This window comes from Phaethon aethereus (genome assembly GCF_964289735.1).
Source record: "Phaethon aethereus genome assembly, chromosome: 2".
Taxonomy (NCBI): Eukaryota; Metazoa; Chordata; class Aves; order Phaethontiformes; family Phaethontidae; genus Phaethon; species Phaethon aethereus.
In genome coordinates, this window is record NC_138582.1 from 109,754,380 (window position 1) to 109,774,104 (window position 19,725).

Sequence of the window (19,725 nt, forward strand, 5' to 3'; positions counted from 1 at the left end):
GCAGCAAGACTGGGGCTCTGCTCTTTCATAGCCGTGCAAACAGGCACTCTGCTTTTCCTCACTCTCGTGCTCCGATCTGCGAGATTGAAACGTTGCCCTCTCTCTTTTCCAAAGAAGGTGCTCGGAAGGAATTGTCTTGCTGGTCCTCACTATCCCTTGCACTCAGTGCAGACAAACAGCAAGACTGCGGCTCTGCTCTTTCGTAGCCCTGGAAACAGGCACTCTGCTTTTTCTCACTCTCGCGCTCCGATCTGCGAGATTGAAACGTTGGCCACTCTCTCCTCCAAGGAAGGTGCTAGGAAGGAATTGTCTTGCTGGTCCTCACTATCCCTTGCACACATTGCAGGCAAACAGCAAGACTGGGGCTCTGCTCTTTCGTAGCCCTGCAAACAGGCACTCTGCTTTTTCTCACTCTAGCGCCCCGAACCGTGAGCTTGAAACGTTGCCCTCTCTCTTTTCCAAGGAAGGTGCTCGGAAGGAATTGTCTTGCTGGTCCTCACTATCACTTGCACTCATTGCAGACAAACAGCAAGACTGGGGCTCTGCTCTTTCGTAGCCTTGCAAACAGGCACTCTGCTTTTCCTCACTCTCGCGCTCGATCTGCGAGAATGAAACGTTGCCCTCTCTCTCCTCCATGGAAGGTGCAAGGAAGGAATTGTCTTGCTGGTCCTCACTATCCCTTGCACTCATTGCAGAAAAGCAGCAAGACTGGGGCTCTGCTCTTTCGTAGCCTTGCAAACAGGCACTCTGCTTTTTCTCACTCTCGCGCTCCGAAATGCTAGATTGAAACGTTGGCCACTCTCTCCTGCAAGGAAGGTGCTAGGAAGGAATTGTCTTGCTGGTCCTCACTATCCGCTGCACACATTGCAGACAAACAGCAAGACTGGGGCTATGCCCTTTTTCTCGCTCCGAACTGGGAGATTGAAACGTTGCCATCTCTCTTTTCCAAGGAAGGTGCTCGGAACGAATTGTCTTGCTGGTCCTCACTATCCCTTGCACTCATTGCAGTCAAGCAGCAAGACTGGGGCTCTGCTCTTTCGTAGACTTGCAAGCAGGCACTCTGCTTTACCTCACTCTCGCGCTCCGAACTGCGAGATTGAAACGTTGCCCTCTCTCTTTTCCAAGGAAGGTGCTAGGAAGGAATTGTCTTGCTGGTCCTCACTATCCCTTGCACACATTGCAGGCAAACACCAAGACTAGGGCTCTGCTCTTTCGTAGCCTTGCAAACAGGCACTCTGCCTTTTCTCACTCTCGCGCTCCTATCTGCGAGATTGAAACGTTGCCCACTCTCTCCTGAAAGGAAGGTGCTCGGAAGGAATTGTCTTGCTGGTCCTCACTATCCCTTGCACTCATTGCAGACAAACACCACGACTGGGGCTCTGCTCTTTCGTAGCCCTGGAAACAGGCACTCTGCTTTTTCTCACTCTCGCGCTCCGATCTGCGAGATTTAAACGTTGGCCACTCTCTCCTCCAAGGAAGGTGGTAGGAAGGAATTGTCTTGCTGGTCCTCACTATCCCTTGCACACATTGCAGTCAAGCAGCAAGACTGGGGCTCTGCTCTTTCGTAGCCTTGCAAACAGGCACTGTGCTTTTTCTCCACTCTCGCGCTCCTTACTGCGAGATTGAAACGTTGCCCTCTCTCGTTTCCAAGGAAGGTGCTCGGAAGGAATTGTCTTGCTGGTCCTCACTATCCCTTGCACTCATTGCAGAGAAACATCAAGACTGCGACTCTGCTCTTTCGTAGCCCTGGAAACAGGCACTCTGCTTTTTCTGACTCTCGCTCTCCGATCTGCGAGATTGAAACGTTGCCCACTCTGTCCTCAAAGGAAGGTGCTAGGAAGGAATTTTCTTGCTGGTCCTCATTATCCCTTGCACTCATTGCAGAGAAACAGCAAGACTGCGGCTCTGCTCTTTCGTAGCCTTACAAACTTCCAAAGAGGCACTCTCCTTTTTATCACTCTCGCGGTCCGAATTGCGAGATTGAAACGTTGCCCTCTCTCTTTTCCAAGGAAGGTGCTCGGAAGAAATTGTCTGGCTGGTCGTCACTATCCCTTGCACTCATTGCAGAGAAACATCAAGAGTGCTGCTCTGCTATTTCGTAGCCTTGCAAACAGGCACTCTGCTTTTTCTCAGTCTCGCGCTCCGATCTGCGAGATTGAAACGTTGCTCACTCTCTCCTCCAAGGAAGGTGCTAGGAAGGAATGGTCTTGCTGGTCCTCACTGTCAATTGCACTCAGTGCAGTCAACCAGCAAGACTGGGGCTCTGCTCTTTCGTAGCCTTGCAAACAGGCACTCTGCCTTTCTCACTCTCGCGCTCCGAACTGCGAGATTGAAACGTTGCACTCTCTCTTTTCCAAGGAAGGTGCTCGGAAGGAATTGTCTTGCTGGTCGTCACTATCCCTTGCACTCATTGCAGTCAAGCAGCAAGACTGGGGCTCTGCTCTTTCGTAGCCTTGCAAACAGGCACTCTGCTTTTTCTCACTCCCGCGCTCGATCTGCGAGAATGGAACGTTGCCCACTCTCTCCTCAAAGGAAGGTGCAAGGAAGGAATTGTCTTGCTGGTCCTCACTATCCGTTGCGCACATTGCAGACAAACAGCAAGACTGGGGCTCTGCTCTTTCGTAGCCTTGCAAACAGGCACTCTGCTTTACCCCACTCTCGCGCTCCGAAATGCGAGATTTAAACGTTGCACTCTCTCTCCTCCAAGGAAGGTGCTCGGAAGGAATTGTCTTGCTGGTCCTCACTATCCCTTGCACACATTGCAGGCAAACACCAAGACTTGGCTCTGCTCTTTCGTAGCCTTGCAAACAGGCACTCTGCTTTTTCTCACTCTAGCGCCCCGAACCGCGAGCTTGAAACGTTGCCCTCTCTCTTTTACAAGGAAGGTGCTCGGAAGGAATTGTCTTGCTGGTCCTCACTATCCCTTGCACTCATTGCAGACAAACAGCAAGACTGGGGCTCTGCTCTTTCGTAGCCTTGCAAACAGGCACTCTGCTTTTCCTCAATCTCGCGCTCGATCTGCGACAATGAAACGTTGCCCTCTCTCTCCTCCATGGAAGATGCAAGGAAGGAATTGTCTTGCTGGTCCTCACTATCCCTTGCACTCATTGCAGAAAAACAGCAAGACTGGGGCTCTGCTCTTTCGTAGCCTTGCAAACAGGCACTCTGCTTTTTCTCACTCCCGCGCTCGATCTGCGAGAATGAAACGTTGCCCTCTCTCTCCTCCATGGAAGGTGCAAGGAAGGAATTGTCTTGCTGGTCCTCACTATCCCTTGCACTCATTGCAGTCAAGCTGCAAGACTGGGGCTCTGCTCTTTCGTAGCCTTGCAAACAGGTACTCTGCTTTTTCTCCACTCTCGCGCTCCTTACTGCGAGATTGAAACGTTGCCCTCTCTCTTTTCCAAGGAAGGTGCTCGGAAGGAATTGTCTTGCTGGTCCTCACTATCCCTTGCACTCAGTGCAGACAAACAGCAAGACTGCGGCTCTGCTCTTTCGTAGCCCTGGAAACACGCACTCTGCTTTTTCTCACTCTCGCGCTCCGATCTGCGAGATTCAAACGTTGGCCACTCTCTCCTGCAAGGAAGGTGCTAGGAAGGAATTGTCTTGCTGGTCCTCACTATCCCTTGCACACATTGCAGACAAACAGCAAGACTGGGGCTCTGCTCTTTCGTAGCCCTGCAAACAGGCACTCTGCTTTTTCTCACTCTAGCGCCCCGAACCGTGAGCTTGAAACGTTGCCCTCTCTCTTTTACAAGGAAGGTGCTCGGAAGGAATTGTCTTGCTGGTCCTCACTATCACTTGCACTCATTGCAGACAAACAGCAAGACTGGGGCTCTGCTCTTTCGTAGCCTTGCAAACAGGCACTCTGCTTTTCCTCACTCTCGCGCTCGATCTGCGAGAATGAAACGTTGCCCTCTCTCTCCTCCATGGAAGGTGCAAGGAAGGAATTGTCTTGCTGGTCCTCACTATCCCTTGCACTCATTGCAGAAAAGCAGCAAGACTGGGGCTCTGCTCTTTCGTAGCCTTGCAAACAGGCACTCTGCTTTTTCTCACTCTCGCGCTCCGAAATGCTAGATTGAAACGTTGGCCACTCTCTCCTGCAAGGAAGGTGCTAGGAAGGAATTGTCTTGCTGGTCCTCACTATCCGCTGCACACATTGCAGACAAACAGCAAGACTGGGGCTATGCCCTTTTTCTCGCTCCGAACTGGGAGATTGAAACGTTGCCATCTCTCTTTTCCAAGGAAGGTGCTCGGAACGAATTGTCTTGCTGGTCCTCACTATCCCTTGCACTCATTGCAGTCAAGCAGCAAGACTGGGGCTCTGCTCTTTCGTAGACTTGCAAGCAGGCACTCTGCTTTACCTCACTCTCGCGCTCCGAACTGCGAGATTGAAACGTTGCCCTCTCTCTTTTCCAAGGAAGGTGCTAGGAAGGAATTGTCTTGCTGGTCCTCACTATCCCTTGCACACATTGCAGGCAAACACCAAGACTAGGGCTCTGCTCTTTCGTAGCCTTGCAAACAGGCACTCTGCCTTTTCTCACTCTCGCGCTCCTATCTGCGAGATTGAAACGTTGCCCACTCTCTCCTGAAAGGAAGGTGCTCGGAAGGAATTGTCTTGCTGGTCCTCACTATCCCTTGCACTCATTGCAGACAAACACCACGACTGGGGCTCTGCTCTTTCGTAGCCTTGCAAACAGGCACTCTGCTTTTCCTCAATCTCGCGCTCGATCTGCGACAATGAAACGTTGCCCTCTCTCTCCTCCATGGAAGGTGCTCGGAAGGAATTGTCTTGCTGGTCCTCACTATCCCTTGCACACATTGCAGGCAAACACCAAGACTTGGGCTCTGCTCTTTCATAGCCGTGCAAACAGGCACTCTGCTTTTTCTCACTCTCGCGCTCCTTACTGCGACATTGAAACGTTGCCCTCTCTCTTTTCCAAGGAAGGTGCTCGGAAGGAATTGTCTTGCTGGTCCTCACTATCCCTTGCACTCATTGCAGACAAACAGCAAGACTGCGTCTCTGCTCTTTCGTAGCCCTGCAAACAGGCACTCTGCTTTTTCTCACTCTCGCGCTCCGATCTGCGAGATTTAAACGTTGGCCACTCTCTCCTCCAAGGAAGGTGGTAGGAAGGAATTGTCTTGCTGGTCCTCACTATCCCTTGCACACATTGCAGTCAAGCAGCAAGACTGGGGCTCTGCTCTTTCGTAGCCTTGCAAACAGGCACTGTGCTTTTTCTCCACTCTCGCGCTCCTTACTGCGAGATTGAAACGTTGCCCTCTCTCGTTTCCAAGGAAGGTGCTCGGAAGGAATTGTCTTGCTGGTCCTCACTATCCCTTGCACTCATTGCAGAGAAACATCAAGACTGCGACTCTGCTCTTTCGTAGCCCTGGAAACAGGCACTCTGCTTTTTCTGACTCTCGCTCTCCGATCTGCGAGATTGAAACGTTGCCCACTCTCTCCTCAAAGGAAGGTGCTAGGAAGGAATTTTCTTGCTGGTCCTCATTATCCCTTGCACTCATTGCAGAGAAACAGCAAGACTGCGGCTCTGCTCTTTCGTAGCCTTACAAACTTCCAAAGAGGCACTCTCCTTTTTATCACTCTCGCGGTCCGAATTGCGAGATTGAAACGTTGCCCTCTCTCTTTTCCAAGGAAGGTGCTCGGAAGAAATTGTCTGGCTGGTCGTCACTATCCCTTGCACTCATTGCAGAGAAACATCAAGAGTGCTGCTCTGCTATTTCGTAGCCTTGCAAACAGGCACTCTGCTTTTTCTCAGTCTCGCGCTCCGATCTGCGAGATTGAAACGTTGCTCACTCTCTCCTCCAAGGAAGGTGCTAGGAAGGAATGGTCTTGCTGGTCCTCACTGTCAATTGCACTCAGTGCAGTCAACCAGCAAGACTGGGGCTCTGCTCTTTCGTAGCCTTGCAAACAGGCACTCTGCCTTTCTCACTCTCGCGCTCCGAACTGCGAGATTGAAACGTTGCACTCTCTCTTTTCCAAGGAAGGTGCTCGGAAGGAATTGTCTTGCTGGTCGTCACTATCCCTTGCACTCATTGCAGTCAAGCAGCAAGACTGGGGCTCTGCTCTTTCGTAGCCTTGCAAACAGGCACTCTGCTTTACCCCACTCTCGCGCTCCGAAATGCGAGATTTAAACGTTGCACTCTCTCTCCTCCAAGGAAGGTGCTCGGAAGGAATTGTCTTGCTGGTCCTCACTATCCCTTGCACACATTGCAGGCAAACACCAAGACTTGGCTCTGCTCTTTCGTAGCCTTGCAAACAGGCACTCTGCTTTTCCTCACTTTCGCGCTCCGAACTGCGAGATTGAAACGTTGCCCTCTCTCTTTTCCAAGGAAGGTGCTAGGAAGGAATTGTCTTGCTGGTCCTCACTATCCCTTGCACTCATTGCAGAGAAACAGCAAGACTGGGGCTCTGCTCTTTCGTAGCCGTGCAAACAGGCACTCTGCTTTTCCTCACTCTCGCGCTCCGATCTGCGAGATTGAAACGTTGCCCACTCTCTCCTCAAAGGAAGGTGCTAGGAAGGAATTGTTTTGCTGGTCCTCACCATTCCTAGCACACATTGCAGACAAACAGCAAGACTGTGGCTATGCTCATTTTCGCGCTCTGAACTGGGAGATTGAAACGTTGCCCACTCTCTTTTCCAAGGAAGGTGCTCGGAAGGAATTGTCTTGCTGGTCCTCCCTATCCCTTGCACACATTGCAGTCAAGCAGCAAGACTGGGGCTCTGCTCTTTCGTAGCCTTGCAAACAGGCACTCTGCTTTTTCTCACTCCCGCGCTCGATCTGCGAGAATGAAACGTTGCCCTCTCTCTCCTCCATGGAAGGTGCAAGGAAGGAATTGTCTTGCTGGTCCTCACTATCCCTTGCACTCATTGCAGTCAAGCTGCAAGACTGGGGCTCTGCTCTTTCGTAGCCTTGCAAACAGGTACTCTGCTTTTTCTCCACTCTCGCGCTCCTTACTGCGAGATTGAAACGTTGCACTCTCTCTCCTCCTAGGAAAGAGGTAGGAAGGAATTGTCTTGCTGGTCCTCCCTATCCCTTGCACTCATTGCAGTCAAGCAGCAAGACTGGGGCTCTGCTCTTTCATAGCCGTGCAAACAGGCACTCTGCTTTTCCTCACTCTCGCGCTCCGATCTGCGAGATTGAAACGTGGCCCTCTCTCTTTTCCAAGGAAGGTGCTCGGAAGGAATTGTCTTGCTGGTCCTCACTATCCCTTGCACTCAGTGCAGACAAACAGCAAGACTGCGGCTCTGCTCTTTCGTAGCCCTGGAAACACGCACTCTGCTTTTTCTCACTCTCGCGCTCCGATCTGCGAGATTCAAACGTTGGCCACTCTCTCCTGCAAGGAAGGTGCTAGGAAGGAATTGTCTTGCTGGTCCTCACTATCCCTTGCACACATTGCAGACAAACAGCAAGACTGGGGCTCTGCTCTTTCGTAGCCCTGCAAACAGGCACTCTGCTTTTTCTCACTCTAGCGCCCCGAACCGTGAGCTTGAAACGTTGCCCTCTCTCTTTTACAAGGAAGGTGCTCGGAAGGAATTGTCTTGCTGGTCCTCACTATCACTTGCACTCATTGCAGACAAACAGCAAGACTGGGGCTCTGCTCTTTCGTAGCCTTGCAAACAGGCACTCTGCTTTTCCTCACTCTCGCGCTCGATCTGCGAGAATGAAACGTTGCCCTCTCTCTCCTCCATGGAAGGTGCAAGGAAGGAATTGTCTTGCTGGTCCTCACTATCCCTTGCACTCATTGCAGAAAAACAGCAAGACTGGGGCTCTGCTCTTTCGTAGCCTTGCAAACAGGCACTCTGCTTTTTCTCACTCTCGCGCTCCGAAATGCTAGATTGAAACGTTGGCCACTCTCTCCTGCAAGGAAGGTGCTAGGAAGGAATTGTCTTGCTGGTCCTCACTATCCGCTGCACACATTGCAGACAAACAGCAAGACTGGGGCTATGCCCTTTTTCTCGCTCCGAACTGGGAGATTGAAACGTTGCCATCTCTCTTTTCCAAGGAAGGTGCTCGGAACGAATTGTCTTGCTGGTCCTCACTATCCCTTGCACTCATTGCAGTCAAGCAGCAAGACTGGGGCTCTGCTCTTTCGTAGACTTGCAAGCAGGCACTCTGCTTTACCTCACTCTCGCGCTCCGAACTGCGAGATTGAAACGTTGCCCTCTCTCTTTTCCAAGGAAGGTGCTAGGAAGGAATTGTCTTGCTGGTCCTCACTATCCCTTGCACACATTGCAGGCAAACACCAAGACTAGGGCTCTGCTCTTTCGTAGCCTTGCAAACAGGCACTCTGCCTTTTCTCACTCTCGCGCTCCTATCTGCGAGATTGAAACGTTGCCCACTCTCTCCTGAAAGGAAGGTGCTCGGAAGGAATTGTCTTGCTGGTCCTCACTATCCCTTGCACTCATTGCAGACAAACACCACGACTGGGGCTCTGCTCTTTCGTAGCCTTGCAAACAGGCACTCTGCTTTTCCTCAATCTCGCGCTCGATCTGCGACAATGAAACGTTGCCCTCTCTCTCCTCCATGGAAGGTGCAAGGAAGGAATTGTCTTGCTGGTCCTCACTATCCCTTGCACACATTGCAGGCAAACACCAAGACTTGGGCTCTGCTCTTTCATAGCCGTGCAAACAGGCACTCTGCTTTTTCTCACTCTCGCGCTCCTTACTGCGACATTGAAACGTTGCCCTCTCTCTTTTCCAAGGAAGGTGCTCGGAAGGAATTGTCTTGCTGGTCCTCACTATCCCTTGCACTCATTGCAGAGAAACAGCAAGACTGGGGCTCTGCTCTTTCGTAGCCTTGCAAACAGGCACTGTGCTTTTTCTCCACTCTCGCGCTCCTTACTGCGAGATTGAAACGTTGCCCTCTCTCGTTTCCAAGGAAGGTGCTCGGAAGGAATTGTCTTGCTGGTCCTCACTATCCCTTGCACTCATTGCAGAGAAACATCAAGACTGCGACTCTGCTCTTTCGTAGCCCTGGAAACAGGCACTCTGCTTTTTCTGACTCTCGCTCTCCGATCTGCGAGATTGAAACGTTGCCCACTCTCTCCTCAAAGGAAGGTGCTAGGAAGGAATTTTCTTGCTGGTCCTCATTATCCCTTGCACTCATTGCAGAGAAACAGCAAGACTGCGGCTCTGCTCTTTCGTAGCCTTACAAACTTCCAAAGAGGCACTCTCCTTTTTCTCACTCTCGCGGTCCGAATTGCGAGATTGAAACGTTGCCCTCTCTCTTTTCCAAGGAAGGTGCTCGGAAGAAATTGTCTGGCTGGTCGTCACTATCCCTTGCACTCATTGCAGAGAAACATCAAGAGTGCGGCTCTGCTATTTCGTAGCCTTTCAAACAGGCACTCTGCTTTTTCTCACTCTCGCGCTCCGAAATGCGAGATTTAAACGTTGCACTCTCTCTCCTCCAAGGAAGGTGCTCGGAAGGAATTGTCTTGCTGGTCCTCACTATCCCTTGCACACATTGCAGACAAACAGCAAGTCTGGGGCTCTGCTCTTTCGTAGCCTTACAAACAGGCACTCTCCTGTTTCTCACTTTCGCGCTCCGAACTGCGAGATTGAAACGTTGCCCACTCTCTCCTCCAAGGAAGGTGCTAGGAAGGAATGGTCTTGCTGGTCCTCACTGTCAATTGCACTCAGTGCAGTCAACCAGCAAGACTGGGGCTCTGCTCTTTCGTAGCCTTGCAAACAGGCACTCTGCTTTTGTCACTCTCGCGCTCCGAACTGCGAGTTTGAAACGTTGCACTCTCTCTCCTCCAAGGAAGGTGCTAGGAAGGAATTGTCTTGCGGGTCCTCACTGTCAATTGCACTCTGTGCAGTCAATCAGCAAGACTGGGGCTATGCTCTTTCCTAACGTTGGAAACAGGCACTCTGCTTTTCCTCACTTTCGCGCTCCGAACTGCGAGATTGAAACGTTGCCCTCTCTCTTTTCCAAGGAAGGTGCAAGGAAGGAATTGTCTTGCTGGTCCTCACTATCCCTTACACTCATTGCAGTCAAGCACAAGACTGGGGCTCTGCTCTTTCGTAGCCTTGCAAACAGGCACTCTGCTTTTCCTCACTCTCGCGCTCCGATCTGCGAGATTGAAACGTTGCCCACTCTCTCCTCAAAGGAAGGTGCTAGGAAGGAATTGTTTTGCTGGTCCTCACTATTCCTAGCACACATTGCAGACAAACAGCAAGACTGTGGCTATGCTATTTTTCGCGCTCCGAACTGGGAGATTGAAACGTTGCCCTCTCTCTTTTCCAAGGAAGGTGCTCGGAAGGAATTGTCTTGCTGGTCCTCACTATCCCTTGCACACATTGCAGTCAAGCAGCAAGACTGGGGCTCTGCTCTTTCGTAGCCTTGCAAACAGGCACTCTGCCTTTTCTCACTCTCGCGCTCCGATCTGCGAGATTGAAACGTTGCCCACTCTGTCCTGAAAGGAAGGTGCTCGGAAGGAATTGTCTTGCTGGTCCTCACTATCCCTTGCACTCATTGCAGACAAACAGCAAGACTGGGGCTCTGCTCTTTCGTAGCCTTGCAAACAGGCACTCTGCTTTTCCTCAATCTCGCGCTCGATCTGCGACAATGAAACGTTGCCCTCTCTCTCCTCCATGGAAGGTGCAAGGAAGGAATTGTCTTGCTGGTCCTCACTATCCCTTGCACACATTGCAGGCAAACACCAAGACTTGGGCTCTGCTCTTTCATACCCGTGCAAACAGGCACTCTGCTTTTTCTCACTCTCGCGCTCCTTACTGCGACATTGAAACGTTGCCCACTCTCTCCTCCAAGGAAGGTGCTAGGAAGGAATGGTCTTGCTGGTCCTCACTGTCAATTGCACTCAGTGCAGTCAACCAGCAAGACTGGGGCTCTGCTCTTTCGTAGCCTTGCAAACAGGCACTCTGCTTTTGTCACTCTCGCGCTCCGAACTGCGAGTTTGAAACGTTGCACTCTCTCTCCTCCAAGGAAGGTGCTAGGAAGGAATTGTCTTGCGGGTCCTCACTGTCAATTGCACTCTGTGCAGTCAATCAGCAAGACTGGGGCTATGCTCTTTCCTAACGTTGGAAACAGGCACTCTGCTTTTCCTCACTTTCGCGCTCCGAACTGCGAGATTGAAACGTTGCCCTCTCTCTTTTCCAAGGAAGGTGCAAGGAAGGAATTGTCTTGCTGGTCCTCACTATCCCTTACACTCATTGCAGTCAAGCACAAGACTGGGGCTCTGCTCTTTCGTAGCCTTGCAAACAGGCACTCTGCTTTTCCTCACTCTCGCGCTCCGATTTGCGAGATTGAAACGTTGCCCACTCTCTCCTCAAAGGAAGGTGCTAGGAAGGAATTGTTTTGCTGGTCCTCACTATTCCTAGCACACATTGCAGACAAACAGCAAGACTGTGGCTATGCTATTTTTCGCGCTCCGAACTGGGAGATTGAAACGTTGCCCTCTCTCTTTTCCAAGGAAGGTGCTCGGAAGGAATTGTCTTGCTGGTCCTCACTATCCCTTGCACACATTGCAGTCAAGCAGCAAGACTGGGGCTCTGCTCTTTCGTAGCCTTGCAAACAGGCACTCTGCCTTTTCTCACTCTCGCGCTCCGATCTGCGAGATTGAAACGTTGCCCACTCTGTCCTGAAAGGAAGGTGCTCGGAAGGAATTGTCTTGCTGGTCCTCACTATCCCTTGCACTCATTGCAGACAAACAGCAAGACTGGGGCTCTGCTCTTTCGTAGCCTTGCAAACAGGCACTCTGCTTTTCCTCAATCTCGCGCTCGATCTGCGACAATGAAACGTTGCCCTCTCTCTCCTCCATGGAAGGTGCAAGGAAGGAATTGTCTTGCTGGTCCTCACTATCCCTTGCACACATTGCAGGCAAACACCAAGACTTGGGCTCTGCTCTTTCATAGCCGTGCAAACAGGCACTCTGCTTTTTCTCACTCTCGCGCTCCTTACTGCGACATTGAAACGTTGCCCTCTCTCTTTTCCAAGGAAGGTGCTCGGAAGGAATTGTCTTGCTGGTCCTCACTATCCCTTGCACTCATTGCAGACAAACAGCAAGACTGCGTCTCTGCTCTTTCGTAGCCTTGCAAACAGGCACTCTGCTTTTTCTCACTCTCACGCTCCGATCTGCGAGATTTAAACGTTGGCCACTCTCTCCTCCAAGGAAGGTGGTAGGAAGGAATTGTCTTGCTGGTCCTCACTATCCCTTGCACTCATTGCAGAGAAACAGCAAGACTGGGGCTCTGCTCTTTCGTAGCCTTGCAAACAGGCACTGTGCTTTTTCTCCACTCTCGCGCTCCTTACTGCGAGATTGAAACGTTGCCCTCTCTCTTTTCCAAGGAAGGTGCTCGGAAGGAATTGTCTTGCTGGTCCTCACTATCCCTTGCACTCATTGCAGACAAACAGCAAGACTGGGGCTCTGCTCTTTCGTAGCCTTGCAAACAGGCACTCTGCTTTTTCTCACTCCCGCGCTCGATCTGCGAGAATGAAACGTTGCCCTCTCTCTCCTCCATGGAAGGAGCAAGGAAGGAATTGTCTTGCTGGTCCTCACTATCCCTTGCACTCATTGCAGAGAAACAGCAAGACTGGGGCTCTGCTCTTTCGTAGCCTTGCAAACAGGCACTGAGCTTTTTCTCCACTCTCGCGCTCCTTACTGCGAGATTGAAACGTTGCGCTCTCTCTCCTCCTAGGAACGAGCTAGGAAGGAATTGTCTTGCTGGTCCTCACTATCCCTTGCACTCATTGCAGAGAAACATCAAGACTGCGGCACTGCTCTTTCGTAGCCCTGGAAACAGGCACTCTGCTTTTTCTGACTCTCGCTCTCCGATCTGCGAGATTGAAACGTTGCCCACTCTCTCCTCAAAGGAAGGTGCTAGGAAGGAATTTTCTTGCTGGTCCTCATTATCCCTTGCACTCATTGCAGAGAAACAGCAAGACTGCGGCTCTGCTCTTTCGTAGCCTTACAAACTTCCAAAGAGGCACTCTCCTTTTTCTCACTCTCGCGGTCCGAATTGCGAGATTGAAACGTTGCCCTCTCTCTTTTCCAAGGAAGGTGCTCGGAAGAAATTGTCTGGCTGGTCGTCACTATCCCTTGCACTCATTGCAGAGAAACATCAAGAGTGCGGCTCTGCTATTTCGTAGCCTTGCAAACAGGCACTCTGCTTTTTCTCAGTCTCGCGCTCCGATCTGCGAGATTGAAACGTTGCTCACTCTCTCCTCCAAGGAAGGTGCTAGGAAGGAATGGTCTTGCTGGTCCTCACTGTCAATTGCACTCAGTGCAGTCAACCAGCAAGACTGGGGCTCTGCTTTTTCGTAGCCTTGCAAACAGGCACTCTGCTTTTCTCACTCTCGCGCTCCGAACTGCGAGATTGAAACGTTGCACTCTCTCTTTTCCAAGGAAGGTGCTCGGAAGGAATTGTCTTGCTGGTCCTCACTATCCCTTGCACTCATTGCAGTCAAGCAGCAAGACTGGGGCTCTGCTCTTTCGTAGCCTTGCAAACAGGCACTCTGCTTTTTCTCACTCCCGCGCTCGATCTGCGAGAATGGAACGTTGCCCACTCTCTCCTCAAAGGAAGGTGCAAGGAAGGAATTGTCTTGCTGGTCCTCACTATCCGTTGCACACATTGCAGACAAACAGCAAGACTGGGGCTCTGCTCTTTCGTAGCCTTGCAAACAGGCACTCTGCTTTACCTCACTCTCGCGCTCCGAAATGCGAGATTTAAACGTTGCACTCTCTCTCCTCCAAGGAAGGTGCTCGGAAGGAATTGTCTTGCTGGTCCTCACTATCCCTTGCACACATTGCAGACAAACAGCAAGTCTGGGGCTCTGCTCTTTCGTAGCCTTACAAACAGGCACTCTCCTGTTTCTCACTTTCGCGCTGCGAACTCCGAGATTGAAACGTTGCCCTCTCTCTTTTCCAAGGAAGGTGCTCGGAAGGAATTGTCTTGCTGGTCCTCACTATCCCTTGCACTCATTGCAGACAAACAGCAAGACTGGGGCTCTGCTCTTTCGTAGCCTTGCAAACAGGCACTCTGCTTTTCCTCACTCTCGCGCTCTATCTCTGAGATTGCAACGTTGCACTCTCTCCTGCAAGGAAGGTGCTCGGAAGTAATTGTCTAGCTGGTCCTCACTATCCCTTGCACACATTGCAGTCAAGCAGCAAGACTGGGGCTCTGCTCTTTCGTAGCCTTGCAAACAGGCACTCTGCTTTTCCTCACTCTCGCGCTCGATATGCGAGAATGAAACGTTGCCCTCTCTCTCCTGAAAGGAAGGTGCTAGGAAGGAATTGTCTTGCTGGTCCTCACTGTCCCTTGCACTCATTGCAGTCAAGCAGCAAGACTGGGGCTCTGCTCTTTCGTAGCCTTGCAAACAGGCACTCTGCTTTTCCTCACTCTCGCGCTCTATCTCTGAGATTGAAACGTTGCCCTCTCTCTTTTTCAAGGAAGGTGCTCGGAAGGAATTGTCTTGCTGGTCCTCACTATCCCTTGCACTCAGTGCAGACAAACAGAAAGACTGTGGCTCTGCTCTTTCGTAGCCTTGCAAACAGGCACTCTGCTTTTTCTCACTCTCGCGCTCCGAAATGCAAGATTTAAACGTTGCCCTCTCTATCCTCCATGGAAGGTGCTAGGAAGGAATTGTCTTGCTGGTCCTCACTATCCCTTGCACTCATTGCAGACAAACAGCAAGACTGGGGCTCTGCTCTTTCGTAGCCCTGCAAACAGGCACTCTCCTTTTTCTCACTCTCGCGCTCCTTACTGCGAGATTGAAACGTTGCCCTCTCTCTTTTCCAAGGAAGGTGCTCGGAAGGAATTGTCTTGCTGGTCCTCACTATCCCTTGCACTCAGTGCAGACAAACAGCAAGACTGTGGCTCTGCTCTTTCGTAGCCCTGGAAACAGGCACTCTGCTTTTTCTCACTCTCGCGCTCCGATCTGCGAGATTGAAACGTTGGCCACTCTCTCCTCCAAGGAAGGTGCTCGGAAGGAATTGTCTTGCTGGTCCTCACTATCCCTTGCACACATTGCAGACATACACCAAGACTGGGGCTCTGCTCTTTCGTAGACTTGCAAACAGGCACTCTGCTTCTTCTCACTCTAGCGCCCGAACTGCGAGCTTGAAACGTTGCCCTCTCTCTTTTAAAAGGAAGGTGCTCGGAAGGAATTGTCTTGCTGGTCCTCACTATCCCTTGCACTCATTGCAGTCAAGAAGCAAGACTGGGGCTCTGCTATTTCGTAGCCTTGCAAACAGGGACTCTGCTTTTACTCACTCTCGCGCTCTATCTCCGAGATTGCAACGTTGCACTCTCCCTCCTGCAAGGAAGGTGCTAGGAAGGAATTGTCTTGCTGGTCCTCACTATCCCTTGCACTCATTGCAGTCAAGCAGCAAGACTGGGGCTCTGCTCTTTCGTAGCCGTGCAAACAGGCACTCTGCTTTTTCTCATTCTCGTGCTCCGAAATGCGAGATTTAAACGTTGCCCACTCTCTCCTGAAAGGAAGGTGCTAGGAAGGGATTGTCTTGCTGGTCCTCACTATCCCTTGCACTCATTGCAGAGAAACAATAAGACTGCGGCTATGCTCTTTTTCGCGCTCCGAACTGGGAGATTGAAACGTTGCCCTCTCTCTCCTCCATGGAAGGTGCAAGGAAGGAATTGTCTTGCTGGTCCTCACTATCCCTTGCACTCATTGCAGACAAACAGCAAGACTGCAGCTCTGCTCTTTCCTACCCTTGCAAACAGGCACTCTGCTTTTTCTCATTCTCGTGCTCCGAAATGCGAGATTTAAACGTTGCCCACTCTCTCCTGAAAGGAAGGTGCTAGGAAGGGATTGTCTTGCTGGTCCTCACTATCCCTTGCACTCATTGAAGAGAAAAATCAAGACTACGGCTCTGCTCTTTCGTAGCCTTGCAAACAGGCACTCTGCTTTTTCTCACTCTCACGCTACGAAATGCGAGATTTAAACGTTGCCCACTCTCTCCTGAAAGGAAGGTGCTAGGAAGGAATTGTCTTGCTGGTCCTCACTATCCCTTGCACTCATTGCAGAGAAACAGCAAGACTGGGGCTCTGCTCTTTCGTAGCCTTGCAAACAGCCACTCTGCTTTTCCTCACTTTCGCGCTCCGAACTGCGAGATTGAAACGTTGCCCTCTCTCTTTTCCAAGGAAGGTGCTAGGAAGGAATTGTCTTGCTGGTCCTCACTATCCCTTGCACTCATTGCAGTCAAGCAGCAAGACTGGGGCTCTGCTCTTTTGTAGCCGTGCAAACAGGCACTCTGCTTTTCCTCACTCTCGCGCTCTATCTCTGAGATTGCAACGTTGCACTCTCTCCTGCAAGGAAGGTGCTCGGAAGTAATTGTCTAGCTGGTCCTCACTATCCCTTGCACACATTGCAGTCAAGCAGCAAGACTGGGGCTCTGCTCTTTCGTAGCCTTGCAAACAGGCACTCTGCTTTTCCTCACTCTCGCGCTCGATATGCGAGAATGAAACGTTGCCCTCTCTCTCCTGAAAGGAAGGTGCTAGGAAGGAATTGTCTTGCTGGTCCTCACTGTCCCTTGCACTCATTGCAGTCAAGCAGCAAGACTGGGGCTCTGCTCTTTCGTAGCCCTGCAAACAGGCACTCTGCTTTTTCTCACTCTCGCGCTCCGAAATGCAAGATTTAAACGTTGCCCTCTCTATCCTCCATGGAAGGTGCTAGGAAGGAATTGTCTTGCTGGTCCTCACTATCCCTTGCACTCATTGCAGACAAACAGCAAGACTGGGGCTCTGCTCTTTCGTAGCCCTGCAAACAGGCACTCTCCTTTTTCTCACTCTCGCGCTCCTTACTGCGAGATTGAAACGTTGCCCTCTCTCTTTTCCAAGGAAGGTGCTCGGAAGGAATTGTCTTGCTGGTCCTCACTATCCCTTGCACTCAGTGCAGACAAACAGCAAGACTGTGGCTCTGCTCTTTCGTAGCCCTGGAAACAGGCACTCTGCTTTTTCTCACTCTCGCGCTCCGATCTGCGAGATTGAAACGTTGGCCACTCTCTCCTCCAAGGAAGGTGCTCGGAAGGAATTGTCTTGCTGGTCCTCACTATCCCTTGCACACATTGCAGACATACACCAAGACTGGGGCTCTGCTCTTTCGTAGACTTGCAAACAGGCACTCTGCTTCTTCTCACTCTAGCGCCCGAACTGCGAGCTTGAAACGTTGCCCTCTCTCTTTTAAAAGGAAGGTGCTCGGAAGGAATTGTCTTGCTGGTCCTCACTATCCCTTGCACTCATTGCAGTCAAGAAGCAAGACTGGGGCTCTGCTATTTCGTAGCCTTGCAAACAGGGACTCTGCTTTTACTCACTCTCGCGCTCTATCTCCGAGATTGCAACGTTGCACTCTCCCTCCTGCAAGGAAGGTGCTAGGAAGGAATTGTCTTGCTGGTCCTCACTATCCCTTGCACTCATTGCAGTCAAGCAGCAAGACTGGGGCTCTGCTCTTTCGTAGCCGTGCAAACAGGCACTCTGCTTTTTCTCATTCTCGTGCTCCGAAATGCGAGATTTAAACGTTGCCCACTCTCTCCTGAAAGGAAGGTGCTAGGAAGGGATTGTCTTGCTGGTCCTCACTATCCCTTGCACTCATTGCAGAGAAACAATAAGACTGCGGCTATGCTCTTTTTCGCGCTCCGAACTGGGAGATTGAAACGTTGCCCTCTCTCTCCTCCATGGAAGGTGCAAGGAAGGAATTGTCTTGCTGGTCCTCACTATCCCTTGCACTCATTGCAGACAAACAGCAAGACTGCAGCTCTGCTCTTTCCTACCCTTGCAAACAGGCACTCTGCTTTTTCTCATTCTCGTGCTCCGAAATGCGAGATTTAAACGTTGCCCACTCTCTCCTGAAAGGAAGGTGCTAGGAAGGGATTGTCTTGCTGGTCCTCACTATCCCTTGCACTCATTGAAGAGAAAAATCAAGACTACGGCTCTGCTCTTTCGTAGCCTTGCAAACAGGCACTCTGCTTTTTCTCACTCTCACGCTACGAAATGCGAGATTTAAACGTTGCCCACTCTCTCCTGAAAGGAAGGTGCTAGGAAGGAATTGTCTTGCTGGTCCTCACTATCCCTTGCACTCATTGCAGAGAAACAGCAAGACTGGGGCTCTGCTCTTTCGTAGCCTTGCAAACAGCCACTCTGCTTTTCCTCACTTTCGCGCTCCGAACTGCGAGATTGAAACGTTGCCCTCTCTCTTTTCCAAGGAAGGTGCTAGGAAGGAATTGTCTTGCTGGTCCTCACTATCCCTTGCACTCATTGCAGTCAAGCAGCAAGACTGGGGCTCTGCTCTTTTGTAGCCGTGCAAACAGGCACTCTGCTTTTCCTCACTCTCGCGCTCCGATCTGCGAGATTGAAACGTTGCCCACTCTCTCCTCAAAGGAAGGTGCTAGGAAGGAATTGTCTTGCTGGTCCTCACTATTCCTAGCACACATTGCAGACAAACAGCAAGACTGTGGCTATGCTCGTTTTCGCGCTCCGAACTGGGAGATTGAAACGTTGCCCTTTCTCTTTTCCAAGGAAGGTGCTCGGAAGGAATTGTCTTGCTGGTCCTCCCTATCCCTTGCACACATTGCAGTCAAGGAGCAAGACTGGGGCTCTGCTCTTTCGTAGCCTTGCAAACAGGCACTCTGCTTTTTCTCACTCTCGCGCTCCTTACTGCGAGATTGAAACGTTGCCCTCTCTCTTTTCCAAGGAAGGTGCTAGGAAGGAATTGTATTGCTGGTCCTCACTATCCCTTGCACTCATTGCAGACAAACAGCAAGACTGCGTCTCTGCTCTTTCGTAGCCCTGGAAACAGGCACTCTGCTTTTTCTCACTCTCGCGCTCGATCTGCGAGATTGAAACGTTGGCCACTGTCTCCTGCAAGGAAGGTGCTAGGAAGGAATTGTCTTGCTGCTCCTCACTATCCCTTGCACTCATTGCAGACAAACAGCAAGACTGGGGCTCTGCTCTTTCGTAGCCTTGCAAACAGGCACTCTGCTTTTTCTCACTCTCGCGCTCCTTACTGCGAGATTGAAACGTTGCACTCTCTCTCCTCCTAGGAACGAGGTAGGAAGGAATTGTCTTGCTGGTCCTCACTATCCCTTGCACTCATTGCAGTCAAGCAGCAAGACTGGGGCTCTGCTCTTTCGTAGCCGTGCAAACAGGCACTCTGCTTTTCCTCACTCTCGCGCTCCGATCTGCGAGATTGAAACGTTGCCCACTCTCTCCTGAAAGGAAGGTGCTAGGAAGGGATTGTCTTGCTGGTCCTCACTATCCCTTGCACACATTGAAGAGAAACATCAAGACTACGGCTCTGCTCTTTCGTACCCTTGCAAACAGGCACTCTGCTTTTTCTCACTCTCGCGCTCCGAAATGCGAGATTTAAACGTTGCCCACTCTCTCCTGAAAAGAAGGTGCTAGGAAGGAATTGTCTTGCTGGTCCTCACTATCCCTTGCACTCATTGAAGAGAAACATCAAGACTACAGCTCTGCTCTTTCGTAGCCCTGCAAACAGGCACTCTCCTTTTTCTCACTCTCACGCTCCTTACTGCGAGATTGAAACGTTACCCTCTCTCTTTTCCAAGGAAGGTGCTCGGAAGGAATTGTCTTGCTGGTCCTCACTATCCCTTGCACTCAGTGCAGACAAACAGCAAGACTGCGGCTCTGCTCTTTCGTAGCCCTGGAAACAGGCACTCTGCTTTTTCTCACTCTCATGCTCCGATCTGCGAGATTGAAACGTTGGCCACTCTCT